The sequence below is a fragment of the Haemaphysalis longicornis genome, unplaced genomic scaffold (assembly GCF_048455015.1).
Source record: "Haemaphysalis longicornis isolate Haplotype H1 unplaced genomic scaffold, Haemaphysalis longicornis Haplotype H1 scaffold_4, whole genome shotgun sequence".
Classification (NCBI taxonomy): Eukaryota; Metazoa; Arthropoda; class Arachnida; order Ixodida; family Ixodidae; genus Haemaphysalis; species Haemaphysalis longicornis.
In genome coordinates this window covers 138,149,940-138,173,618 of record NW_027526361.1, presented here as the reverse complement: position 1 = coordinate 138,173,618, position 23,679 = coordinate 138,149,940, and the positions used below count along the sequence as shown (strand labels likewise).

Sequence of the window (23,679 nt, the reverse complement as noted above, 5' to 3'; positions counted from 1 at the left end):
CCATCTAACGCACCCGCCAAATCACATCCATTTCAAACTCTTGCACCAATTTCTATACCAGGCTACCACCTTCTTCAACGCTACCCTCAGACACTCCGAAAAAATGCCTACTTCCCGCTCCTTCCACGCAAACGCGAAATCCCCTGAACCACCTCACCCACTCCAACCATCCCGCTCTTCGACTCACCTTCATGCCTCCCAATGAACGTCCTCCCAACCTCCTAACGTTTGAGCCACCACCACATGCCCAAACATTTCCTGCTTCCCAACCCTCAATGTTTTCAGCCCACACCAATCCAACACCCCACAACCCAACCCATTCTTGCGAACACCTACCCAAAAAACTCAAACATCATCCACAACCCGTAAAGCAACCAAAGATGTGTAAACACAAACACGATAGCGAACTTTCTGACCTCAAACTTCAACCCAGAACAGCTGACGCTAGTATACGCAGGCCTTAAGGATGCGAACACCGTGGTGGTGGCTTCCTCCTCAAGCATGGATGGAATTACTCGCCTAAAACAACCCATCGAGCAACACCCGCGGGCACAACGCTACAACATGCACATCCTGGCCCCCAAAAACCCCGATGTTTCGAATGGCCGTTCCGGTTGGGCTTTACGCAGTCGACGACACCAGCTCCTTTCTACCACAACACACTCGCCTTCATGGGACAAGGCAAGCCATTACCATTACCTCAGACTACATAAACACGAACGGAAAAAGAAGCATCACAATAACCACCCCTATACCCCTTTGCAGGCAACTCAAGCAGCTGACATACCTAAACATTGGCTAGTTTTCGTGCACACTTTTCTAACACAACATCCCCACATGCAAATTGTGCGCTACCATTGGCCATGTTAGAAAGCACTGCCGCAAGTGGTTCAGGCGTTACGGGTACTGCGCTGAGCCACACAGAGTAGACGAGTGCCTCTAACATGGGACCACTGAGCCCCCTATGTTCCCGTGTTCCTGTCCTGCTGGTCAGCTGGTATGGAAGTCCCACACGATGTGCTCGCACCAGAGTGTACCATTTGGCAGCAATGGATCTCACCAAAGGAGGAACGCTGAAAATGAATAGCCCAACGAAGTCACAACATCAGTACACATAACACAAGCGAAGCTCGCACGCAGCAGCATACCTCCAATCCCAAAATGAGCCGGCCCTCTAACCCTCAACACCAGTGGCAGTTGAAATGACATGATTTGTGAAATAACAGAGTCAACCTGCAAGCACACATTGCAGCCATTTCCAATCCCCTAACCTTCCTCGCACTACAGGAAATATAACATCAACTAAAGCTAAAAGACAATGCACCTCACTCCCAACCAGATTTCCCCCACATAGCCAATCTCATACACTGCAATATTGCTATCAAGCATCAAACTTTCACCTCACCAATCGCACACCTGCTCACTACTCTTTACCTACCATAATCCTCTCTCACACGCCTGCACCTTCTCAACATCTATAGCCCCTTAAACCCAAACAGATCGCTTTCAAATACTTCTCTCACCAAGCCATTTTCTCGCTAAACGTAACCCTCTAATATTTGTAGGCGACATCAACGCCCCCAATGTGGAGTGGATATACTCTCACACTACTCGCAAAGGTAGTTTACTAACTGAACGTATACACTCTCTTCAACTCACACTCCGCACAGACCCCTCCTCCTCCACACGCATTGGCAACAGTGCCCAGCGCGACACCACTCAAGACCTCACCTTTAGCACTGAGAAACTTAACCATCACAACTCGAGGACACCAAATACACTCGACAGATGTCACTACATTTTAAAGCACATCGCTTACTTTTAAGGGAATCATCACAACGCCCAAACTCCCACCACGAACTTGCACAGATTGGGATCACTTTTGTATCCAATGCCTCCTGTCGCCAACGACCACGTGCGAGTCCGAGTTAGAACAACGGATGAACCACCCTCTCTGAGGTAAACAGTTTGCTACGAAAACCACCGATCCCGCTCCTCCAGTGCAATATGTAGACACACAGCTCTGTAACCTTTGGGAGGCTTACTCCAGAATAGGGGAGCACTGGCGGAAACATAAAGAGTGACGGCACCTTCTTCTCAACTTACAAACCCTCCATAAGAAGATCAAGGCATACGCACTCACCTTAGCCAGGAAGCAATGAAACATCACTTGCGACGAAATGCGAGGCAAGCTCTCCAATAGCAACATTTGGCACATTGTCCGTGCCTGACTCGACCCACGCACCACAAACACCCATTCTTACCACCAAACCACTCAACTGATCGCGTAAGCTCAACTCTTACCCACCGCCCTATGCGGCCGCCTCACTCCATTTTCATCGCACCACCCTCACCACACCCTCTTTGTTCTCCACAATACAGTGCAACGCACACCCACAGCTCAATGCCCCTATCACATTTGCAGAACTACACGCGGCGACCCAAGCCCTGAAATGCAGCACAGCGCTAGGACATGATATCACAAATGCCACCTTACGACACCTAGATGAGGAGGCCCTAGAACACGTTGTGGAACTTTTCAACCAACATGGGCTTAACCCCACCCTCCCCTCCACCTGGTAACACTCCAACATCATCCTTATCCCCAAAACTGGAACCCCCGTCCATACACAACCTTCGCCCTATCTCTCTCACCTCCTGCCGTGGCAAACTTCTCGAACATGTCCCGCATAATCGTGTCAATGCACACCTTGAACACACACAAACCTACTCCCTCAACATGATCGGCTTTCGACTCAACCGATGCACTCATGACGCTCTTATAGAGTACTATCATGATTTCCACCAAAACACCCCACCATAAGACCACACCTCTACACTCTCGCTAGACCTCCAAAAAGCCTTTCACAATGTCTCACATCATAGCATCTTTCAGACAGTTTCATCCCGAAACATAGCGCTACACTTCTATCACTGGATCTCTAACTTTCTTACCCAACGTACTGCTACCATCCATTTGGGCGATGTCCAGTCTGATCTTTTCCACATGCCAGACCGAGGAATGCCACAAGAAACAGTCGTCTCGCCAACGGTATTTAGCCTCTCCCTAATCCCTGTTGCCCGCTCACTCCTCAGCATACCCGCACTACGCAGCAAACTGTACGCATATGACATTGCCCTGTGGGTTCACTCTGGCTCCGACCAACAGAATAAAACAACACTGCAACATGGCCTCAACCAGGTATTAGACCACATCGAACCTTTGGCGCTCTTCTGCTCTCCACAAAAATGCGCTCTCCTAACTTTTACGCCCCCTTGCAGCACACCCCCTCTGAACCCCCCATTCAACTTGTTCTACACTGTGTTCCAATACCCGACACACAGCAACTTAGAGTCTTAGGCCTCATCCTCACACACAACAGATCACACGCACCGACCCTCCATCATGTAAAAAAATACCTTACCCAAACCACGCATCTCATTAGAGGCACCTCGTACACGGTGTTCTACTCAGCAGTATCTTGTACCACCAACCGGATGGTAGTACTATTACCTCCACCCAGCTCGAATCCCTTGATGCCCTTTTCCTTAAGACGTATAGGCATGTACTACTGCTTCCCCCATAAGCACCAACGCATCACTTACTGAGCCTCGGCATACACGACACCATACGCGAATGACAAGATGCCCACCACATCTCCCAACTCCCGCGCCTCGCGTCCTCCCCTATAGGGCACATTTTCAACTCTATATACGTACTACCACCCACCATCCTATTTCCCGCTTCCCCATTCCACCTCCGAATCCGCCCAACAGCATCCGAATCTCCCTGATTCCTTGCCGCATGCACCCAACTTTCCATGCAGCGCGGCGAATAGCACGAGCCAACGCCCACGCCAAACCCGCCGTCATCATGCACTCTATCCACTGATGCCATCCCATACCCTCACAAACGGCACACTGTGTAGCTGTTGTTGGCCAACACACACTATCAAACATCACAGTGGCTACCATCCAAACTATTAACACAACCACGGCGGAAGAGGCAGCCATTACACTGGTGCTCACCCAGCGTGCCACCCCGGATTCTTCCTATAAGACTCTCAATTTTATTCGCAGTAACATCTCTCCTATAGCCTTGCAAATTCTCTCCAAAAATCCTCCATCCGACATCGTGACCCTGCTGTGGACACCAGCCCACACAGTCGCCGGCGCCAACGAAGTGGTGCACGTACATGCTAGCGAGCTAAATTTACATGGTCGCTATTTTCACTACGCCTACACGCGAAGCCCGTGTAGGCAAGCCAACTTGTCGCCTGCAATACTAGGATATTTCCCTGCACTACTGCCTTCTCCGCCGCCGATACCCGCTCGCGCAACCATTCCTCTCCCGGGAGGCAGGCCACATGCTGATCATCCTACAAACACATACCTTCCCACACAGAACACAATTGATACACAGTCATCAACCCCTCTTTACTGGCCCTACCTGTGAAGCCTGCGGAGCACTGGACACTCACTATCATTCATTTTGCGACCCGGGGGAGTCAGGCCATGTATAGACCACCCCCCGGGCTCGGCGATCGCGGCGGCACTGTGGGCTTTCTCCACCTCCAATACCTGATCCCAGCGAACGAAAAATGTATTCCTTCCTTCCTTTCTTTCCGCGGGCTGGTTTGAGCCGTGGATACATCCTTAGAAAGTCTTATAATGGCGCCTCATCAATAAGGGCAGGGTGTAGGGGCAGGTTAGGAGGGGATTTGCAAAACTAAAAGTCCACGTTGTTAGCACAGCAGCCGCGATTGCTACGCGCAGGCGCATTCTCTGAAGCAAGAACTATTTGCGGCTGGTTAGGCCACCACGAAGGTCTGACCCACGCAGAGGGAGAAGGGCATCCATGGAGGGCCGAAAAGTATCTTTTTTATTATGAGTACGGTGCCCTCCAGTGACTGCTGCAGAAACAGGAGCGGGTAGACCCGTTCCTGCGAATGACCGGAAGAGTCGGCAAGAGCATGCGTTGTCGAGCTTCGGCAGGTCTAGAGGGCGAACGAGAATGAGTGGAATATCTAGTGCGCATCGCGTGTAATGCCTAGTGTACTGTTTACGCGCCGGAGTTCTTGAGTAGCCTTGGTGGTGTCGGTGTATACTAACAAGCACGGTGGTTGGGCAGTGCAAAGCTCATAAGTTAAAGCCCTGAGAGGCCATCACTAATAGCAACCAGCTACGCCAACACAATAATAAGCAGCGCCTGCGTAAAATAAGTTCATGTCTGGTTGATAGATGGCATATTGGGGCAAACAAGGCTTGTGTGGAGGATGCCATTGACTTCCCCTGCCTCAACATGCGCTTGAAGGCCCTCTGGCGATTCAAAAGAGAGCGTTGCGTTGGCCTGGTTTCCTTGACGGTGAATGCTTTTGGTGCACCTTAGAGGCGGTTGCCCGCAGTGTGAGGTCGCTGCCATGGAGGTTGCTCCGCTGACCGAGGTAGCAGAGGCGAATAACGATCATTGTAGTTTGCAAGTACTGCTGTGGCGGGAATGGGTTGAATGCTGAACGACGAGCCGATCGGCACTGGTCGACACAATTTCATCCGACCGACACAATTTCACCTTATGTGTTCAGTTGCCCCTCGCCTTGAAGTTTCGGTGTCAAGGTCATTTTTTGGAGTCCAGTGATAACTCAAAATCGCTTCTCTATTTTCAGTTTCTAATCGATTATTTGGGGCGATTCCGGCAGTGCGCAGGATCATAGAATGCGATAAAAAAGTTAAACATGAACTAGAAAAAGGACGAAAGCCCCCTTGCGAGTTACAATAAATTACCCTAGACTCGGGTACAAGGTAAGAAGAGCAACGAAAGTTCCCACTAGGCCTCATCATCGCAACGGAATATCATTCCGCGCGGCGCAAACAGTGCATTATTCGGAAGATGTTGAACATGGGATGAGCCGTTTCCGTGATTTCTTGGAAATAGTATGCTTAAAAACAACTGCAGAGACAACAAACTGAGAAAAGACAAATAACATCACGCTTTCGTAGCGATGTGTTTTCAAAACACGCGAGCCCGTTCACATCCGGGTCCATAAATTAGGCGTCGTGATGCCGCGCATGAGCTGTTGCCATTCTTAACTCTTTCCCGTGTATAGTAAGCTATAGTGTTCACATCGATGGGTTGTCTTTATGCCGCGAATTTAAACGAAACGCTTCATGATTGGAGGACATGCCGAACAACCGCAAAACACTGACGACGCACGTGACGAAGACAGAGCTGATGCTTCGTTTGGGAAGATGGTGAGTAAAAACAGGCCTAATAAATAATGTGGCCTTAGGCTTAGAGGAACAGTAGGAGGGGAGTTTTATTTTTAATAAAATAGCTGGTGTAAGTAGGACCATTTTATAAGTCTGCGGTTGCAAGTGAGCCACGCACGCGCAAGTGCAGGCTTCGAGGCACGCTATGGGTCTCGCATGTAGGTTCCGCGATAAGCCGCCATCAAGGGCATGCCACAGGCCGCTGATCACAAAGGGCACACCTCAGTAAAACCCTTCCCCAGGTCCATCGTAAGAGGGTGGAGGGGTCTCGCAACAGCGGGTTTCGCTTTTTCCTGCTAGGTGAGGGAGAGACATGCGAATTACAACTCCACTGTTTCAGGAGATTTCACACTGGGTGGAACTGGGTTTAAAGTTATACGAGTCAACTTGCCATTTTTCTATTCAGGTCCAGTGGTGCCGTGGGGAACGCGCCCTATCACCGCACCCCTGCTCCACACTCTACGTGCCACGCAACGTCACTTCCGTGATTCTCCGGGGACTGTCACGATTTCTCAGGTTAACACCATTCCAATTTTTATTGTTGCTTCTCTAGCTTGCAAGGTCTCCAAAGCCAACGACTGCATATAAAACACACTTTTAATATATAGCCATCGTGCAGAAATGTTCATTTTCATTTCTGCTATAAGGAAACATATTGACTTCGCATTGTCTACAAACTATGCGGAAAGTCATTCACTTTTCCTTGTCATGGCAGGCGCTGTATTCCCCGGGGCGGTTGCTGCGGTTCACTGCAGAATACTAGCACATGTACACGTTTCCTTATTATCCAGTTTATATATTGACCTTGCAGTTGCCTTGACACTGTGCATAGATTCGTATCATTTGTACCTTCCTTTCACAATCCCAATATGTTCCTGAAACCTTGTACCAATACCGTCTGCTTAGCGCGCTCTCGAACCCCATCTCCGCTTTGGCCGCCACTCAACCAGTAGAGACAGGATTGAAAAGAAAATGTTTTAGAAGCATGGTTAGGATTGTGAACCTCGGCGCAGCGCATGCATTCTGAAATCACCAGCCCCTTTTAATCAGACCATAATGTTATATGTAATATCAGCATGCTTACCACAGTAGCTCCCCTTCTCCCTGAAGAGAAAACGGATTGCTTAACCGGTTAGCAACTATGATGCCTTGCACTCGAGTCGTATATTTGCTTGACAAGCATGCTGCGTCGAAGCCTGGTAGAGGACAGCATCACCCCGAAGAACTTTTCGTTCAGTTCTAATTTGAAATCTGGAGCCCCACAGAAGCTTGAACTGAGATGGTACGCTGCCGACCATGCTAATTTTTCTTGGCGTCAGGCACCGACGCAGCTTCTTTCTGCGTGAACCAGCTATGCTTCAGCATAAAAAATCGAGCCATTAAATCTATTCCAAGAAGCCATGTACGAGATGCATTCACTCTACTTCCCGCATAAAGACCTCTTTACGCGAGATATTTTTCGTTTTAAAAAGGAGTTTTTCGTTTATATTACGTTGCGGACACGTATCGTAAGTGAAAGAGGGTGATGACGACCTTCTTACGTAAACAAGGTCAGTAATCCTCCAGAATGTTCAGCTCGAGCGAACTTATGGAAATACGTCGAATGGCGTTGCCGCGCACTAAGTTTGAGTGAAAAAGGGCTACTGCGCAGGAACATTGCGGATTTCCAAACGCAATTTACGCCTTGCGTGCTGTGCCTGCGCAGTGCACATTTTTATGCCAAATTATAGGTTGTGCTTCGTCATTCCCGGATTTGCATATTTGGCCACTTCAATTGGCCATTGAGGAGAGCTGTTGGAAACACGATGTACGGGGACTTTTAGATGTTAGGAGGGAAACTAAAGGCCTTTAAAGTCGCCGCCAGGCACAAGCCAAGCAAGCACCCATCGAGCTACTGATAGAAGCCGGTCTTTCACCGCAGTTGCGAGACGGTTATGGGTAATGCCGGTTCCAAAGGGTTCTATACCACGTGCGTCCAATGTAAAAACACGAAAATGAAGCAATCGCATTATATGAGAGCGTCGTTCTTCGCCAGCGTGGTGTGTTTTGGCTGCCACACATCATGTGCTCCGAACTCAACTACAAAAACAGGATCGCACCATCCCACTGGACATCCGAAGTAGTGCGGACGCGCCGGCTTGACATCCAGTGAAGCGTGAGCTGCGAGGCCGAACATGTGCCAGAAAGACAACCACAGCTTATCGCGGAATGAGGTTTGCTTTGCTGAGCATCTCGTCGGGCTTTACATTACGGATACGAAACGCGAGGCTTGCAGGTAAGCCTGACCTACCAGGAGCCATTGGTCAGGGCTCTTATCCGTACTAACGTTGAGAAAGAAAATAATGGTGACGTGTAAATTGTGTGGTCAGAGTCGAGGTGCTGGTATGACAGGACTTGCACGGTGGGAAACAGCTTTAGTCCGGGATGCCTTCGGCTGTGCTGGCCTTCCGATCCCTCTCCCCCAGCCATTGCTGGTCGGAGAGGTGGCATGATCAGGGTGTCGAACCGGAACCGGAACCGAACCGAAAACCGGAACCGAACCCGAATTTTTGCCCGGAACCGGAACTGAACCGGAACCGTATTTTTTCCGCCATTTTGGAACTGAACCCGAACCGGAACGAATCAAAGGAACCGTTCCGAACCGGTTCCGATGCTTCAAAAATGTGATTTCTAGTTTTCCACTTCGGTACCCTACCTTGCGTCTGAAGATATTTTGCCACTTCCCGGACAGAACCATGAAATATTTTGCGTAGTCTGCAGTTCCCAAGGCCCATCATGTTCTCTTCTAATTATTTCCCTCAATTTAATGTAAAGTTGTCGGTATATACTATCACTTTGCGTTAGGCACTGCCCATCTCTCCCAATTATCTTTTACGTTTAGAATACCTTAAGTTATAACGCCTATTACGAGGCAACATATCATGGAATATTCTTCATGGTTTCTCTACATGGTGTTTAAAATCGCCTAAAGTTTTTAATGTCTTGTTAATTCGCATGCATCCCTGTCTGCTTGTGAAGGCCTTCAGGGACACCATCAACAATACATCCATATCTTCCACTTATAGTTTGAATGGAAAGTTATATACAAACAGCACTGAGACACAAACACTCGCAGTTCTCAAAATTAACGTAACTTTTTCTTGCATACAGTGCCGTTGTGTCTTTTGAGTCCTGCTCTAAGAGAACATGAGATTTAAAAAAAAATGGGGAATCCTAATTTCCACTTTTAAAGTATATTTGATAGCATTTTTATGTTATCTCGAATCTGTTTAACGTTAAACTTAAGAGGAGAATGGATTGAAGTCGATTAGTGCGGGTTAGCGGATAGACTCGCCACACCCCCTCGCCACATCGCCTCTCCACACCCCCTGTTTCCTGGACCACGTGTGGCTTTCGTCACGAAGTGGATCCTTTAAAAGAACGCTCCGTCCACCTCAGCATCACTTGGCAGCGGAGGCAGCGAACAGAACGGTCGCCTGATAGTCGCCTTCCTATTTCACAGGTTTGAATATTCTGTAGTAATCTTGTTCGCTTACTCAGTGACTTTTTCTGTTGCCTCTCGTGCCAACCACCCAGTGTCATTGCTATTGTGTGCCCTTGTGTATAATCCCGCATTGCTTTGGTCATGAAAACTGACATTGCTGACCTAAGACGCGAGATCGCTGATCTTAAGCGTGAATTTCGAGAAGTAAGGGAAATGCAAAAAAGCTACGAGGAAATTAAAAAAGAATATGAAACCACTAAGAAAGAAAATGTGGAAATGCAAAAAAGCTGGGAATTCTTCAACAAAAGCTACCAGGAAATGAAAGAAGAATGTGAAACTACAAGAAAAGAAAACGCAGCTTCGAAAGTTTCAAGTTCGACGTTGTCATGATAACGGAAACCTCGTATACGAGTGACACAGAAGTGCTGCGCCTTTCGGGCTTCAACACGTTCTTTCTAAATAGGTCCTACCGCGATGTGGGGGTGTGTTACAGCTCGTGTCTACACAGCTTTCTTGTAGTACCATGAACGAATTTTCGACAGTTACGACAGATTATGAAGCTTTAACGGTGCAATGTAAAAATGCAATTTTTGTTGTTGTGTACCGCCCCCCTGATGGAAAACTCGAAAATTGTTTCGCATTTTTAGAAGACCTTCTCAATTTTGTTTCGTCTTATGGTTTACAAATAACTATTGGTGGGGACTTTAACATTAACATATTACAGGCAAGCGCACATTCGCGTGATCTAGAGCTCCTTTTCGGTTATTTCGGCTGCATGAACGTGATCAAAGAACCGACTCGTATGGGCCGTCTTTCCCAAAGTCTTATTGATGTATTTACAACCAGTGATACAAGTAGCAGTACCATCTCCGGTGTGATTGGTGTACATATAGGTGACCATTTACCTATATATATGTTCTCAATGCACACAGAAATACTAAGATGTAAGCAATTCCCCGAATCTTTCGCTTTTCACGATATTAATCAGAATACTTTGACTACTTTTCGTCAGAAAATTCCCTCTATTTGGTGGAACCCTTTACTTCTGTGCACCACTGCAGATGATGCCTACGATACTTTTCTTGAATCATATAAAGATGCATATAAAAAGTATTTTTCTCTTAAGATCGTCATGAAAAATAAGAATATAAGGAAACCATGGATTACAGACGAATGTCTGAAGATGATCCGTAAAAAAGATTTATTGTACCATAAGTTCGTAAAAACAAAGAACAGGGACGATTTTGTAGCCTTTAAAAAGTACCGAAACTTTGTGACAAAGTTCTTACGCTATACTAAAAAAATGTACTTCGAACATGTGTTTTCTGAGGCTTCCTCCCGGCGTGATGTCATGTGGCGGGAATTGAATAAACTTTTGCACCCACTTACCCCCCGTAACGACGACTTTGAATTGAGAGTAGATAATAAACCACTCAAGAGTCAAGAACTGGCAACCAAGTTTATTCACTATTTAACGAATGTTATGCAATGCTCCCACAATGAAAGCGCTATGAGGTTCCTAAAGGATTTTAATCCCACAGAGCCTTTTTTTCTCCGGTAACGCCCCAGGAAATATGGTCGATTTTCTTGTCAATAAAAATAGCAAGGCCATAGACATCGATAGGCTTCAGATTCGGCATATTAAGTTTGTACTGGACCTTCTTGTATCGCCGCTTAGCTATAATATAACTTATGTCTTACTACTGGTGTTTTTCCAAAAAAGATGCAGCAAGCTAAGGTCACGCTACTGTTTAAATCCGGGGACAAAATCAATTTTTCCAATTATAGACCGGTTTCTGTACTTCCAGTTATTTTAAAAGGCTAGAAAAAGTAATCGCGAAACACCTTGTGTCCTTTTGTGACAAACACTCTATTATATCATCAAAACAGCTCGGTTTTCGTAAACATATGTCAACGAATTAGCTTTATTAACGCAAAAAGAATTAATAATCCAGGGATTTGAAGAAAAAAAGGTAACTTTAGTTATATTTATAGACTTTTTCAAATGATTTGATAAAATTAGTAATTTAACATTGCTTTAAAAATTACAACATTATGGATTCCGGGGGCTTTACTGTTTTGCAATCTTATTTAGGTAACCGGCAACAGGTCGTAGCAATAAAGGAACACAACTCTTCTTCACAAGAAGTAAGGGCTGAAGTTCCGCAAGGCAGTCTTCTAGGGCAAATCTTGATTAATATTTATATGAATGATATCGTAGAAATTACTAACATTGCACATTTTATTATTTACGCAGACGATACCAGCATTTCCTTTCAATCGTGTGATACTACTCAGCTTTTGCATTTTGCAAACATAACCCTCTAAAAGCTTCCCAAATGGATAAAGCAAACTCGTTAAAAATATATACTGAGAAAACTAAAGCGGTGTTATTTTCACCAGCTCAAAGATCTGTTGACAGAATCCTCAGTTTTTACATCGTATCTGAAAAGATTTGTATAGTTCGTGAAATAAAATCATTAGGCATTGTTTTTAATGAACATATAAAATGGGAGGCCCATGTCGATCACGTCTGCACTAATTTATCTCGAGCGTGTGGGGTGCTTTGCAGGCTACGGCCTGTGGTTACATCAAATATTAAACTTATTCTTTATCATGCCATATTCACAGCTCACATCAATTACTGCAGCCTAGTATGGTTAACCAGTTCCGCAAAAAATATTAATAAGCTGCATTTATTTCAGAAAAAGCCCATTCGACATAACGTCAACTGTACCATATGACTCTCACACCAACTAACTATTTCTGCAGTATAATTTGCTTCTTGTCCAATGTATCTACAACTTTAATCTTCTAACAAAGTATAAAAATAGCTTGCAACACAACGGTGTAGCATGTCTAAGTCGATGTAGTTTAAGATTTCTGTTGGACGTACCGTACGAAATTAGGGGAAGGAGTACATGGTTCGTGCCGTTTTCAAGAACGAATTATGGCAATGATAGATTGCAATCCCGAACTGCCCGCCTTTTAAATAACCTAGCCGAGAGTGGCATAGCTATAAATACAATTTCTAAGTGAGACTTAAGGAAAAGTTTACTGCTGAACATAGAACATTTTTAACTGACAATCTATTAAGCGTTGTCTCTCGTGGCAACCTTGGTTTAGCCAAAATTACTTGTAATATTTTTCAAGCGTTTTATTGGCATTGTCTTCATTCCCTGAAAACTTTAGCATCTAAAAAGTACCGTACACTCATTTTTGCCAATATTGTGTGTATTTATTTATGTGGATACTTCTGTAGTGCAGATTTTGATGAGTGTATGCATCCCTGTATATAACATGACTTTTTCTTCAAGTTTTGTCTTTTGCTTTTTTGTGTCTACACAGGTTCCGTACATATCCAATATTTCTCTTTTTATATACCTTTGTACCCTGTTTTGTTTTTTAACATTTATATGTATGTATGTACCTATGAGTTCCAATATGCGTGTATGTATATCATTTAATAAGTATATTTTACAAACTGTGAGCTATAGTGCGTTTTAATGCTTTTTTTATGTTTGTATGTAATATCAACATGTTAAGGCCAGATTTCTTTTTCTTAGGATTATTTCCTGTGCGTATGCTTTAAACTCCTGTTTCTGCTCTGCCACGCCAACCGTAAGGTGCAAACACCTCGTCAAGCTGCAGTTTTGCAGCTTTTTGTGTTTTTCCTCGCATTTCTATGTACAAATGCTCAATAAAGTTGAAGTTGAAATTAGTTAGGTGAGTGAATGAGCTAATGTGAATTGTTGGGACTGGTGTGTTGAGTAATTGTGATTAAAAGAATTAGCGTGTGAGTTAAGGCGGATTCGACGGTCGGACCAAACATGATATCTTTGGGGTCCTTGGCATTTGAAATTTTGCAGCGTTCTCCTTCCCGACCAATCAGGAAATTTTGTCACGCACAAAGCAACCGCAAAGTTATGTGAAGACCGCCTGAATGCTATAAAAGGTGTTTCTTTATGCCCGTATTGCGCTTTTGTGTTGTTGCTATATTAAAATTGACATCTCGGACTAAAGTTAATAACTAATTGCCTAATGCATATTTTATATTCATCAAAGGGTTTTCAAAACGTGTGTATATATACGAGGGGAGACAGTTGGAAAGAAACTAAACTCCAAGAAAAAAAGGGAGGAACGATCAACTGGTTTGATGCAAGAGACGCCCGATAGCATTCTTCAATACCTTCTCTTTATTTGTGTTACTGTTCTGCAGGCTCCCACAGGTGTAGCATCTGAACCGCCGAACACAACTCCCTCTAAGCTGAGGAAGCGGCGACAGCACGTGCGCTTAGCCAAAGCGGCGTCAAAACTCTCATAACAGACCCTTAGCAGGCGTGGCCCAACTTTGCCAACGGTCGATTGCATGTTACAACACTTCCGATGATCAATCAGAGACCACCAACGAGACCAGTCACGATTGTATGGGCGCCAGCTTATACTGGCATCCACGCAAACAAGATCATCAACCTCGTGGTTCGAGATTTGACTCGCTTAGCCGGCGCTGATGAAGCCCGGCCCGAGTGCATGCATCCTGCAGTCACAGACCAAGAAGTTACTCAGCACTCTGGCCTCTTCCATAGAACGTACTCCTCCCCGCACAAATCGCTACCGATTAACCAGGAAACATTACTCCGCACCCTGTGGGCATACACCTTCTCACACAATGCCAGACTTCACCTCTTTGACGGGACACAACTCTCTCCATTGCGTTGCTTCTGTGGAGAGCCTGGGAACCTCATACACATAGTAGGTGGTTGCGACTAGTGTGCCGTAGATCCATCCAACCTTCACGTTTCAATACAGAATTGGGAGACAGCCATGGCCAGCTGCGGCCTGGAAGATCAGTTCTTCTTGATGGAAACGGCTGTTGATTCGGCCCCCTCGAATGAGGACGCCTCTCTTAAACATTGCCTCGATTGAATGAAACTTCATTTTCTCTCTCTCTCTCTCTCTCTACAAGTGATCATTACTGCTGCTTGTGACTTCACTTGGCTATCATCTTTCCTAGAGCCCAATCGCTGTCACCAGTCGCTGAAGGGCCATTAGCAAGTTCCTATCTCCAGTGGTTCCCTATCCAATGTCGTCCTATACCCGCCGTCAAATGAGTCTTTACAGCCATTCTTTCTTTCTAACAGATCTGTTAGCAGATAAAAGATGAGCAGTAGGAAATTTTCCTAAATGCCACCTGCCACGCTTGGCAGTCGGAGCTACATGCTCGTCACACTACCATAGAAAACATTTTGCGGGTACAGTTAAAGGGCACACAGACGCGGTTTATATTCCCGGTCGCGGCGGCCGCTTTTCTGATGGAAGCGAAAAGCGAAAACGTCCGTGTGTCCGAAATTTCGTCGCACGTAAAGATCCCCAGGTGGTCAAAATTAATCCGGAGCCCTCCACTATTGCGCGCCTTGTCGTCGGCGTTGCGACGGTGCGTTAAACCCAACCGTAAATAAATAAATAAATAAATAAATAAATAAATAAATAAAACTAGGTAAATAAATAAATAAATAAATAAATAAATAAATAAATAAATAAATAAAAGCAGCAAATAAATAAATAAACACTTCCGAAAACGCTTTGAATCTTCGTCGCATCTGGAAGGAAGGAAGGAAGGAAGGAAGGAAGGAAGAATGTAGAAGAAAGGCAGGAAAGTTAACCTGGCTAGAGCCTAGTTTGCTATCCTGCACGTGGGAAAGGGGAAATGGGCCAAAAAGAGAGAGGGAAAAAAGAGGAAAAGTTGGACCAGACACGTATGCCCAGCACTGAGGCACTGACAGTGATTGACACTGGAGGCTCTCAGTCTATAGCCTAGTGTTCAAGTTCGTCGCCCGTAGAAAACGTAATAGTTCCTTAGTCGCCTTCTGAGCGGATGACTGAGAAGGCCAGTGGCACAGAATCTTTCCCTCCGAAAATGGCCTTCGAGAGTCCAGGTTCCTCAGCGCTGACGACAGCTTTTTTCTTTCAGCCGAGTAGCGTGGGCACTCGCATAAAACGTGGCGTATCGTCTCCGATGTGCCGCACGTTTCGCACTCCGCCCTTGCTGCCATTCCTATTAAGTACGTGTAAGCATTTGTGAATGCCACCCCCAGCCAGAGACGGCAAAGAAGAGTTGCGTCAGACCGTGGGAGGCCTAGTGGAAGGGGACGTTGCAGGTACGGGTCAAAGGCACCAATGAGTGCGAATGTGAAATCTTCTGGAGACCATTGGGAGATAGCTGTTTCCCGGGCAAGAATGCGGAGGACCCTAGCTGCGTCCGTCCTGGACAATGGGATGAGTACAGTTGTCGCTGTTTGATGCGCCAGCCGGGCGGCAGCGTCCGCACTTTCGTTGCCGACAATGCCGCAGTGGCTAGGAAGCCACTGTAGGGTGACATCATGACCCGCCTGGGCAGCACGGTCGTATACCATTCTTATTTCTGTCAGGAGCTGTTCGTGAGGTCCCCGGCACAGCGCTGACTGGAGTGACTGAAGTGCAGGCTTCGAATCACAGAAGATAGCCCATCTGCGGCACGAACTTTGCTCGATGGTGTGAAGAGCGCTACGGATGGCCGTAAGTTCTGTAGCCGTGGATGTCGTAAGATTGGCTATCTTGAATTTGCTGCACAGTGACAGTCGTGGTACAACAACAGCTCCGGCAGAACCCGACGATGTTACCGAGCCATCAGTGTATACATGGGTTCGGTCACTGTATGTCTCGTGCATGTACGTCAAAGCGAGCTGTTGCAGGGCCGGAATTGGAAGTTGACGTTTTTTTGTCACTCCTGGGATATCTAGGCGCACTCGGGACTGCATCACACACCACAGCGGAACGAGCGGTCTCATCGCGGGCGTGTGGTTCGATGGAACGCTGGTGTTGTGGGCAGCTACCACCCTTGCGAACGACGCCCGGGGACGGGTCGCTGGTATTCCCGCGAGGTGATGATCAGGTAGACGGGCGAAGTGCCTGATATGTGTCCTGAGTATTTCGACGTCCACAAAGGTTGCCAAAGGGTGATTTCGAGCCAGGGCAATGGTCGCTGCTGTGGACGTACATCGTGGTAGGCCAAGACAGGTTCGCAGGGCCTGAGCTTGAATACCCTGAAGTGACCGAATAGTTGTGCGGCACGCTCCAGAAAGGACAGGGGCACTGTATCGCAGATAGCCCAAGAACAGCACGTTGTAGAGCTGTAACATCGACTTCAGTGGTGTTCCCCGCGTCTTGCCGCCGATGAGTTTGAGCACATGCACCACTGCAGAGAGTCTCTTCTTTAGAACGTTAACATGAGCGCTCCAAGAAAGGCCTCTGTCGACAACTATGCCGAGAAACTTGTGATTTCTCACATAAGACACCCTTTCACCATTAATATACACGCAACTATACACGATACACACGAAAACTATAGCTATTGCCAGCACAGAGCAACAGTGCGTGATTTGCTCATCGCTGCGGATACACTTATGTTTCTGCTTCGCTTTTGTGGCTTTTTTTAGATGGCTATCAAATGCGTTCTATTCAGCCGGCAAACAGCCGCTACACCGCTGTAATGACGTCATTCAGCGGTCGAAGAACGCGAAGACTGGGAAGGAGAGAAAAATATTTTGAGCAAGTTTCTATGTTATCTGACGAGGAGAGAACAGTAATTTTTGGCTGAGGCACATTGCGACCCCATAGTATAATGCGTTGGTTGACTACTTTCTGCAAGCAGTCAAGATTTATACAAAAGTTGAAAAACGTGTTGCAGGGTCGCTTTAGTTTGGCGAAGACAAAATATTTGGACAAAGAAACCTGCATTATGAATTTGTTGTTATGCCGATTTGATAAGGAAACGAAAAACAAGCACAAAAAATTAACAGAAAAACACGCCTGCTTTTTTTTTCTTCGAACCCGTTTGAACCCGTTTGAACCGGTTCGAATGGGTTCGAACCGGTTCGAACCGGAACGGAATGGGGCTCTGGAACTGAACCCGAACCGAACCCGAAAGGCTTGAACCCGAACCCGAACCGAACCCGAAAAAATTCCGGTTCGACACCCTGGGCATGATAAGGAGCTGCACGCAATGAGCATCGGTAGGCTTGGGGTAAGGTAAGTTTTTATATTGCTGGCACTGTAATTCCTAGTGGTAGAGGGTGCCTCGTGGATGGCACAATTTGCAAATTGCGGGAATTAGGGTGAGGTACATGGAACGTATAATGGTGTATGTGCGGAGGAGCTAGTTTGTGGTCACGGGAAAGTGGTAGCTTCGTCTAGGGTAGGTGTGTTTGTAGAAATGAGTATTTGCGGAGCCGGTTTCTACATGGGGCGCGTATTTGGGCGTACAGAAAAAAATCTTTCCAGTTCTGGGAGCTGTTATTCTGGTAGTATGGTGAGGGAGGGTTAGATGTACGTCAATTTATGTAGTTTTTGCGGGCGGGTTGCAAGTCAGTAATAATTGAGAAAAATTCTTTGCCTGTTCTGGCACCGAGGGCGACGTGAACCTATTCAGCAGTTTTGAGGAAGCTAGTAAAAACAGTCCCTGCAGGGACCTTTCTTCCCTGGGTATTGAAGAATGTGGTGGCGTGCGCAGAGTTGTGGAGCTATGGTGATGCGTTCGTATTTCGGGTAGTAGGAGGACTAAAGGGACACTAATGTGAATTTGTCAACCTTCAGTTTTTGCTTGCAGTGCTTAGACTGGCTATAATAAACATAGATTCCAGCGTTTATCGGGTCGCAATCACGATATTAATTTATAAACCCTGAAAAAAGAAAAACGGCGTTGTTCGGTCTGCGGCGGCCGCACCAACAAAAGGAGTGACGTCAATACAGGATGTGATGTGATTGATCTATGTCCAAGATTACAATTGAAAACAGTTTGATTTCGGTTCTGTGAAACAGCATGAGTTGCATCCGACGTTCTCGTTGGCTAGGCATTCTTGATTCCTCAGTAATCGGCACACCTCACTTCTCCCAAGTTGCCAGCTGTAAAGTGAGTCAGATAAGCATGCCAGCAGGACTTCGAATCGTAAGTCACTAGCTGAGGCGTACGCAGTGTGTGAACGCCCTTTGCGTCAATGCAGACACTTAAATGCGAGGCGCTCCACCCCCCCTCCCCCTTTTGGAGTTTGCCTAGCTCGTTCCTGTATCGTAAGAGGTGTGTTCGCACCAGGAAAATGGTCGCTCCATACCGGACTATACCGGAAAGCTCTGACGGCTTATGGCAAGACCACGCCACCGAGAACTCGCCAGCGCTTCAGTGTCCATCTGCACACGTTCTGCGAATTCGCTCGTGCAGAAATGAACGTTACAGCGCGAAAATGGGGAATTCAGTATAAGAAACTTTGAGCGAGAACAAGTAAATCAACTTTAAAAAAAAGTAAATATGCGCTGTCGGAGATTTGAGCTTTCGATTTAAAAACAACGGACCCAATAAAGTCAATAGGCAATTTGACTTATTATTTAGTTTTACGATTCCATGCAGCTTAGTTTAATATTTATTGAACAATAATTATATTGGTTGATTCATTGATTCTAGGGTTTAATGCGCAGGAGCAACGCAGGCGATGAGGCACGGCATAGTGGAGGGCTCCGGATTAATTTTCACCACCTGGGGATCTTAAACGTGCAACAAGATCTCGTACACCAGGCATGTTTGCTTTTCGCCTCCATCAGAAAGGCGGCCGCCCCGGCAGGAAAACCAGCCCGCGTCCTCGAGGACTATTTATTGAATAACGCTCATGCAGTAACTGTCCCCCAAATTCCCACAAATATCTCATCTCTAGCGACTCCGTTCTTTGTGCAGTAAAGCAATTCGCAAATGTGTGGTCGAGCTGAGGTTCCCTGTGGTACTTCCCGCAGCGCAAAAAGGGCTTTCTGCCCATTTGATATGCACAAAATATATGCTTGATTTTAATTCTTTCGCACCTATATTAACTTCGCTGACTCTGCCGCCACTTTCGATTGGACTTAGATTTTGCCACTAGCTTATCACTCAGGGAAGCGTTGCATGTTGGCTTGTGTGAAGCGACTGGGACGTAGAGCTTAATACAGTCGACAAACAAAGGCACATTCTTTCTGTCAAGGCGTGTCCTGGCGTCGTTTCAATGGGCGAAGGAATGGTGACGATTCGTCGGCGGCCGACCGACTAAACGCTGACCGGTCAGATTCTGTCGGAGGGTCGGTGAGCCGTGCAGTAGCGCAGTCAAGACAAATCATCTTATTGTGACGTCATACTAAACATAACTGGAAATGAGCAAAGAGGACGCAGAGAGGAGGATGGCATTTTCTAATTGGTTTTTCTACTGAACAAAGCCACGTAAACGCGGCAATGGTAGTTGTAACATGGCCCAAGCACACCAGACTGGAATTTGCGCTAGTAATCTTGCAATGTTTACAAATCACTATATTGTTTTTTACGGTGGTGTTTATGAATGTTGGAGCTCTTGCTGCTGTGCGTGCCTTGTTGTAGGTGCCGAACATATTTCCTAGGTGGTAGCGACTCCAATGATTGTCTTAAAGCTAGAAGGAGGCGGAACCTCTGGTATTGATTGCTTGGTATTGAGTATTGTAGCCTCAGGAGCGTAGCTCTACCTGTGGGAGGCAGTTTCAGCCATTCAATGACAGGGGTGGTGTGCTTCGGTTTTTTCTCGTGCATTGTAAAAGCCGAGCCAACAGTTTCATGGTTGCTGCGATCGGGAAGAAGCACTCGGCTGTTGTGTATGCTTGTTGGTTCGTGAAATTAGGTCTAGGGTATCTCGGCAGGTTTTATGGCTATAGGTATGGAGCACCATAGGCTGTTTGGCTGATGAAGGCGGGTTCTTGACGCGAGTGTGTTTAGTTCTTTGAGGTCGGAGCCGTGATGAGACGCGATGCGTGAGGTGCATGAGTTGTGCGAGTGTGCACTGTAGGAGGAGAATCGTTTGGGGACCTGAGTCATTATTTGTAGTGTAACTACTCACAATGGAGTGTGACAGTATGCGGATGTAGGAGACGTTGGGAACTGGATGGTTGTAAACGTTGAATTCCGGGTAGGTTTTGTCTTGTGAACTGGGACAAGGATGATCACGATGACGACGATGACGTTCGGAGTCTTGTTGACCTTGATGCTATACCGACTAAAGAAGATAAAATTCGACAAATGATCACTAAGAATATGATTATAACAATGGCGAATGTTTAAAGATGACGATGATAAGCGGAAACCTTTTCAATACCGCCGCTGATTCTCTAAGTTGCACAGCAGCGCCTAGCAACAAGCAGGTTCAGTGCATCGCGGTGTGGCTCCCACAATAACAGCATTTCTGTTAGGCAATGTTTCCTTACTGCTTTCGCATTCACAACTCACAAGTGTGTAGGATATTTTTGCGAATCTTTTAATAATTTAAAAGAAGAAAAATTTGTCGTTTTGGAATGATTTCACTCGGCTGGTCAAAACAGCACAAAAAGGATAAAGACAGAGAGACACTCGACAAGGTATGAAGTAAAGTACCAACTGGTTTTATTTCGAAAGGTACACAATATACATAGCCATCCAACGTAAGGTTTCTGTGCGCTTGCTTAGAAACTTTAGTTATTTCAAAGAAAAATAATTGATGCTATGCTGATGCATGCCTCACCAGAGTTAAAATTCGTTCTAATACTAGGAGTTCACTTGAGAGCCGTGATTTGTAATTTTTAATGCTGGAAGTGCGTCGTAATTCTGGAGCCCAGTTCTTGCAATTGAAAAAATTGACTTCCCTGGAAACCTTCCATTGACTTCCGCATCGTTCCCCTCCAGGTAATTTTTACATGGTTCGCACGTGCCCTCGACCCATCGCTGACGCATTTCCCCGTTTGGCCAACGTACCCTTTTCCTAACGTTAAGAGAATTTGGTAAACTATGCCTGATCCGCATTCAACAAAAGCTTACCGATGTTTCGTGCCGCAGCCAATTTGCTCGGCTAACCACGGGTCCGTCATTATGTAGAGCTAAGAAAGCTTGTCAGGGAGAGAGAAGACCACATCCACGTCATACCTCTGGGCCACTTTTTTCAGAATATGTGTTATCGTGTGGAGGAGGTTATCACCTCCACCGTATGTCTACGCGCAGAGCGTAGGCAGAGTGTGGAAGAGCGTAGCGGCTATAAAGCATTACAACGGAATACTATTTCTTCATAGAGCATTTCCACAGAAGGCCATTCCGTTTTTAGTATGAACGGTTAACCCAGTGGGGAGAATGTGCAAGCATGAACGTTTAATCTTGAGACAGCATCAGTTAGCCTACAGGAAGTAATTGGAAATAATGACTGATTCCTTGAAGAGCAACGGATGGCGATCAGTGGAGAAACAGGGGAGACTACCAGATGATCTGCAATTGAACAAGAATTAGTCTTCCTAGTACACCAACAATTGAACCATGAACGGACTTCGTGTGGAGGGACGAACACAGTACTTGTCGTTAGTTCAGAAAAGAACGAATGCTAATGGCAACACATTTAGCCCCGAAAAGGACTGATGCCGATGCGGTGTTAGTCTATTTGAGATAAGAGTGACTCTCGAAAAAAAACACGAAAACAAGAGCAAATAACCACCAAAAGCACGGGAGTGGGCGCATTTACACAGTCATTGTCAGTAAAGGAACCAAGGACTCATAGCTCGCACTATAAAAAAAAAAGCTCGAGCGCCTCATCCGCAAGGGTGACGCCCTCATTTGGGGCTTCACCATTGACGACCTCCAAGCTGTCGTTCATTTCACCATCTTTAGACCCCTCCACTCCCAGACTGGTTCTTGTCAATTTGGCTTCAGGCAAGGACTGTCTACTGACATTGCCATCGCTTGCTTCACTGATATGGTAAAGTCTGTGGTCGATCGCGGGGACATAGCTGGGGCTGTTTTCATCGACTTTAGCAAAGCCTTCGACACCATTGATCATAACATTTTGTTCTTGAAAGTAGAATCTTATGGTATTTCGGGACCCCCTTTATCTCTCCTAAAGAGTTTCTTGAGTAATAGATCCCAAGTCGTATATGTCAATGACTCGAATTCTGACCCTTTTATTGTTAATAAAGGTGTACCCCAAGGCTCCATCTTAGGCCCCTTGTTATTCTTAGTTTTTATTAATGATCTCCCTTCTTGCCTTCATCACTCCAGTTGCTTTCTCTATGCAGATGATACCACTATTGTGTCATCCCATCGTAATCAACATACTTCGATGTGCAATTTGCAGAATGACCTGTTAGCCATCCAACAATGGTGCTTTTGTAACCGGCTCGTTATTAATGTTAAGAAAACTGTTTTTGTTCCGTTTCACTCCCCTCAAAAACACCTATTTCCCGTCCCTGATTTATACATCAACGCAGATTGTATTCCGTCTACTGATCGCGTGTGTTTTCTTGGTGTTATTGTGGATAGCCATCTCAAATTTCATTACCATATAAATTCAATTTGTACAAAGGTTTCATATGGAATACGTGCCCTGCTCAGGGCTCGATCCTACTTTGATATAAAAACATTAGTAACTTTGTATTATGCCTTTATACATAGCCATTTGAATTATTGCATATCGTCTTGGGGCAGCGCATATTGTAATCATCTCTGGCCTCTTCAAAAACTCCAAAAACAAGCTTTAAGAATCATTACTTTTTCTTCCCGTCTATCTTCTTCTACTCCTCTGTTCATTGAACTTGCGATTTTGCCCCTTCCATGTCTTTACCAGCTAAATATTGGCACTTTGTTCTTCAAAGTATTGCGTTGTGGACTCCTGATATCTATTTTCCCTCCTAGCACTATCTCTAACCCAAACTCTACTCGGTTCTCCTCTCGCAACAACTTTCTACTTCCGAAAGTAAGAACTAACTTCGGCAAACAAACTATTCTGTTCTCTTGCTTGCACTTGTGGAATACCTTAAACCAGGACATTAAATCTTCTCATTCTGTCATACCCTTCAAAAAAAAACTGAAACTCTACCTATTGTCTTCATTACAGTGATGT

General features: G+C 45.8%; 1 protein-coding gene across 1 annotated transcript in view; it reads left to right on the top strand.

The window, feature by feature from the left end:
* Positions 1-23,679, top strand: part of LOC144180028 (uncharacterized) — a 40,229-nt gene that overhangs the window by 7,756 nt on the left and 8,794 nt on the right. The gene's annotated exons all lie outside the window — the stretch shown is intronic.